The sequence below is a fragment of the Dasypus novemcinctus genome, chromosome 30 (genome assembly GCF_030445035.2).
Source record: "Dasypus novemcinctus isolate mDasNov1 chromosome 30, mDasNov1.1.hap2, whole genome shotgun sequence".
In the NCBI taxonomy this organism is placed as follows: domain Eukaryota; kingdom Metazoa; phylum Chordata; class Mammalia; order Cingulata; family Dasypodidae; genus Dasypus; species Dasypus novemcinctus.
Window position 1 is genome coordinate 33263808 of NC_080702.1, and position 6000 is coordinate 33269807.

Sequence of the window (6000 nt, forward strand, 5' to 3'; positions counted from 1 at the left end):
TAATTTTATGAGAAGAGTTTAACATTGGTACCAAATTCTGATAAAATTTTTGCAAGAAACCAAATTTACAGATCACTTTATTTCTTGAGACTAAACTTCTATTTGCTAAAAAGAAAAGCTGCAATCCAAATCCAGCTATATTACGTAAAGAAGTTATTGTAATGAAGTTTGTTTTATGCAAAATAATTCAGTAAATGAACCCCCAGAAATGTAGAAACAATCATTTCAAAAAGTTCAGGAAAACATTTAATAAAAATCAGCACTCATTCAATATTTAAAATTAAACAACAAAAATAAGACCAAATTAGAAATAGAAGGGAACAACCAAAGTAGGATAAAATATGTAAAATAAATCTAGCCAGTGAGAAATCATATCTGACATATATAGAATGCTTTTACAAATGCAGAAGACAGACACAAAATACAGTAATAAAAATGGCCTGACTTGTGCACAGGCTCTTCTCAGAAAAACATTTTGAAATGTGCAATGCACAGATGAGCTAGTGTTCAGATTAACTAGGCACCAAGAAATTCCAAACAAAAATCATGGTGAAAAAAAATAAAAACAGGAAAAGGCCTTGGCCCAGTGGTTAGGGCACCTGTCTACCACATGGGAGGTCCATGGTTCAAACCCCAGGCTTCCTTGACCTGTGTGGAGCTGGCCCATGTGCAGTGCTGATGCGCGCAAGGAGTACCGTGCCATGCAGGGGTGTCTCCCGTGTAGGGGAGCCCCATGCGCAAGGAGTGCGCCCATAAGGAGAGCTGCCCAGCACGAAAGAAAGTGCAGCCTGCCCAGGAATGGTGCCGCCCACACTTCCAGTGCCACTTAAGGACAACAGAAACGGAAAAAGAAACAAGACGCAGCAAATAGACACAGAAACACAGAGAACAGACAACCGGGGGAGGGGGGGAAATAAATAAATAAATAAATCTTTAAAAAAAAAAAGAAATACTTTAAAAAAAAAAAGCTAAAAACATTCCTCATAATAGCAAAAATTAAACAACTTCCATGTTAAGGTTCTGACAGAAAAAGGTACACCTGGAATGAATATTGTTTGTTGGAGTTTAAACTGGTGTAACCATTTATAAAACAGTATGGCATTATTTACAAAGATGTTTATATAGTCTATTACCCAGTAATGGAGCATGATATTTGTACTAGATGTACAAAGATGCTCAGAACAGCATTATTGGTAATAACTAAAACCCATAAGCATTTAAACTTCTATCAGCAGTAAAATGTGTAAATAAAATATGATGTATTATTATATTGAAATCTATCCAGCAATATAAGTGAGTAGTTTATACAATTTTAAAAAGACCACTATATTTTAGAAATATAAAATAACAAGTGGTGGAGAGGAGTCGTAGAAATTGGAACTCTAGACACCCATTCATGAGAATGTAGTGTAGTTCAGTCCCTGTGGAATGCATTACAGCACATCCTCAAAAATTTAATGATGCAATCACCATATGATCTGGTAATGCACTTCTAGGTTTACATTAAAAGTGAAAAGAGGTTCTCAGAATAGTAATTGTGTACAATGTGTGTAGCAGCATTATTCATAACACCAACATGTGGAAATAATCCAAGTGTCCATCATAGCTAAATTGATAAAATATGGAACTTGCACATCAGAGAATATTATTCGGCCACAAGGAAAAAATGAATTTCTGAGATATGGTGTTACTTGAAAGAAACTTGTAAATATTACACACTTGAAATATGGAAGTTACAAAAACAAAGAGATTGTACTATATTACTTGCAATAGAATTCTAGAAATATCAAATCTCCAGAGTCAAAAGTTTAGTAGAGTTTACTAGGTAATGGGTGCAGAGTGAAGAGAAAATGAATGTTTAGCAGACTAGATGTGTTTGTAAAAAGAAACTGTATTTGCATACTGTGACATAGAAGAATCTCACAAAAATAGTATTGGGTCAAAGTACCCAAGCAGAAGGAATCTAGGTTACATGTCAACAAGTTAGCATTTTTGAAGATGTAGGAGATGTAATTATTTGAATTTAGGAAAGGTGCTTCAGATGGGCTGCGTAACAGAAGAAAAATATAGAGATTATAGCACACAGTTATATGAAGTCAATGCACACAGAGAAACAATGGCTAAAACTACCCAATGTGTTTCTTTTGGGGTCTTGTAAATAAGTTAAAATTACTGAACCTGAGCTGATGACACATTGCTTTTCTCACCAGATATGGATGAGTGTGTGAAGTGTGCAGATCATCAGTATGCAAATAGTGAGAGAAATCACTGCCTTCAAAAAGCTGTAACCTTCCTGGCTTTTGGAGACCCTTTGGGGATGGCTCTGGTCTGCACAGCTCTTTGCTTCTCTTTCCTCACCGCTGTTATTCTTGGGGTCTTTGTGAAGCACAGAGACACTCCAATAGTCAAGGCCAATAACAGGATCCTCAGCTACATCCTGCTCATTTCCCTCATCCTGTGCTTCCTCTGCTCCTTACTCTTCATCAGTCGCCCTAACACAGCCACCTGCATCCTCCAACAAATCACATTTGGAATCGTGTTTACTGTGGCTGTGTCTACTATCTTGGCCAAAACAATCACTGTGGTTCTGGCATTCAAGCTCACTGCTCCCAGGAGAAGGACGAGGCAGTATTTGGTGTCAGGAGCACCTAACTTTGTTATTCCCATTTGCTCCCTGATCCAGATGGCACTCTGTGGCATCTGGCTGGGAACCTCTCCCCCATTTGTTGATAAAGATGCACACTCTGAGCCTGGTTATATCATCATTGAGTGCAATAAGGGCTCACCCACTGCCTTCTACTGTGTCCTGTGATACCTGGGCTGCTTGGCTCTCGGGAGCTTCACTGTAGCTTTCATGGCCAGGAACCTTCCTGACACCTTTAATGAAGCCAAGTTCTTGACCTTCAGCATGTTGGTGTTCTGCAGTGTTTGGGTCACTTTCCTCCCTGTCTACCACAGCACCAAGGGGAAGGTCATGGCAGCTGTGGAGATCTTCTCCATCTTGGCTTCCAGTGCTGGATTACTAGGCTGCATCTTTGCCCCAAAGTGCTATATTATTTTTTTAAAGCCAGATAGGAACACTCACCAGGGTTTAAGGTATCAAACACATTCTAGGGGTAATAAGTCTTCTTAATTTTTAACTCATATTTTTCCTATAACAAATAGAGGGCCTGATAAAAATCTACCAAATGCTTGCTTTCAGTTATTAGATAGAAATATAATGTAATTTTCCTTCAGTTATCACATGAATTTTGTACAGTTTGTCAGTGTTCAGAAACACATCTCTCAGCCTTCTAAATTACTTTTAATCTAAACTACATAATTTGGTTCCTCAAATACAGAGATGAATATGGATATTCTGCCTTCATTGTGTGTGTAATTACCAAATTTACACATATTCTCCCATTTTATTTTGCACTTCTGTTTTTTCTAATATACCTGGTAAACACTATCAACATTTCCCTTTTCATCTCTTTATAGTAATCATAATTATCCAATACTATTTATGGAATATTCCTTACTTTCTCCCAGATTGCCATGACCATGTTTTAATTATAATAAATTCCTATGTATAAATAACTCCTTCTTCTGCACTTCCTAATGTCTTTATTTGACTTTTTCCCTCTTAAACAAACATCATAATATGTACAAAACGATGACGCCTTTTATTTTATAGTTGATAGTACATTTCCCTCCTTACTGTACCATTTCAGGACTTGTTGGAGAGAATATCCTCAACATGTCTATGCCACTCAAAAACCTGTCTGTCAGAAATGCTAGTTGTTGGAAAGATGATCTAAAAGAGAAGGGATTTCTCTTCCCCTTTCTAGGTTCTCTATAGAGTCCAGGTCTGATCACACAGGACATGCTGGACGTTTATGTGCTGATCATTATCTTCTGAAATGCAGTGTGTTTAATATTTTACTCTGATTTCAATAAAAATTCATGAAAAATCCTTACACTTGTTATTATTATTTCTTGTTGTTTCTTTTTTTTTTTTTTTTTTGGTCTTTATTTTTTAAAATGTTACCTTAAAAAAAATAAGAGATTTCCAAATAACTCCCACCCCTCTCATCTCATTCCTCCCATATCACCAACCACTTCCATGACCATGGCACATTCATTGCATTTGTTGAATACATTTTTAGTTGTATTATGAAGTACTGTGTTTATTTTGCAGTTCAGAGTCTTATTTAAAATTAGGGGTCCTCCTTAAGAGTTTATTTTAAATTTGATGTCTAAGAATATCTGATATTTTTTCTGAGAAAATAATATGTTCTTCTTTTCTGACAATGAAGAATTGAGATATTTACTAATATCAAGTAACTCAGAATCAAATTTGATTTTCAGCCTTATAAGTAGATCAAACATTTTGAATCATTCTCAAACATATCATGTTGAATTTCTCTTGCTCTTTTTTAAGCCATGCATGTAAATTTTGTTGGAAAGAATGGATGAAAGAATGGAGGAAAGGAAGAAAGAGAAAATTAGATAGGAAGAGAGAGAAGAAGGAAAGGAGGAAGGAAGGAAGGAAGGAAGGAAATCAAATTCTTTTTTGGAGATGCAGCTTTCTGCCCAGTGGAAATACAGTTATAATAATGATGTTTATGATCCTTCAGTCTTACTCAGATTGTTCATCTTGAAAGATTCTTTTTCAACATGTGTTTCTCTGAGATTTTGCATAAATTCAATGGACCTATTTTATAAGCCAAGGCCCTCTTGGTCTTTGAAAATTCACTTAATCTCCTAAACCTTGGTACAATTCCACCTATCTTGGTTATCTAGTATTAAGTGCTATGTGGATCAAACAAATTGATGACTGCCTTTTGAAGTGAGGTTCTTTGAAAAAGTCTTAGTGGTTAATTTTTCCAATTTACATATATAATGATTTATGAGAAAAATGCAACCTAGAGGATGGAGGAAGTGCACTAATTTAATTAAGTACTGTGCTGGATATTTGTTTGCCCTTCTGCATCCATTCTCCAGTCTTCTCCTTCAGAAAATGGGAATGGAAACAATAACAGAAGTAAGGAGGAATGATGTTGAAATCTATGGCTATTTTTGCTTAGTTTGTTTCATTTGGCCATTGGAAATGACTTTAAAAGTTATAATAAAATATTGCTAGATTTGGATTGGAAATATATTGAAGCTATCGATAAATTTAAGGGAAAACATATTTTTGCAACAGTAAGTTTTCTCTTTCAGGATTTTTTCTATCTCTTTCTATCTCTCCTCTGCTCATCACCATTCATTGATAATTAATGTATATATATGTACTTTGCCTATATATTTACATATAAGGATAACAAATTGTCTCTTCATATTTATTCCTAGGAACTTTTTAGTTGTTCCAGCTAATATAAAGGTTTTTATTCCCTCTGCAACATTTTCAAAGGTTATTTATGTTGTATACAAAAAGTATTATTTCTCTTACATCTTTGTTCATATATGCTTGTAGGCAACTTCAACATTTCTTTTCTTTCCAATTATTTTTCCCTCTTATTTCTTTATCTGTTTATATTACTAATACAATGTGTAATCTTAAAGTTGCTCATGGGATTCCATCTACTTCTCATGTCTTAAGTGTGAAATTTGCCAAAGCTTTCATGATCACTTATGGTGTTTGTAGCATATTGTTTTTATCATAACCATTTTAAGATTAAAACTATTTCTTTCACTTCTAGATTTTTCAGAGTTTTATAATGATTTGGACAATATATTTATTGACCTTTTTCACAGTGCATTTTTTTCTTTACCTGTTAACTTTTAAAAATTCATTAATAAAGTTAAATATGAATTATTGGGAAAAACCTTATTGGGCCTTGCTCTGCTGTTCTTTTGTTAGACTGTTCGAAGTAAATCTGCATAAAGAGTTATTGCTTGCATATAAAATGACATTAGCCTATAAATTTTCTTTCTAGTGCAATGCTTACTGGATTCTTAAGTGTACAAATGAAAGGAAACATATTTGTTAAATAAAAGGGTGCAAAGAGTGAAAGG

General features: G+C 34.8%; 1 pseudogene; it reads left to right on the forward strand.

Moving 5' to 3' along the window:
* LOC131272966 (vomeronasal type-2 receptor 116-like) overlaps positions 1-3133 on the forward strand; it is a 64397-nt pseudogene extending 61264 nt beyond the window's left edge.
* The last annotated feature ends 2867 nt before the right edge of the window (positions 3134-6000 follow it).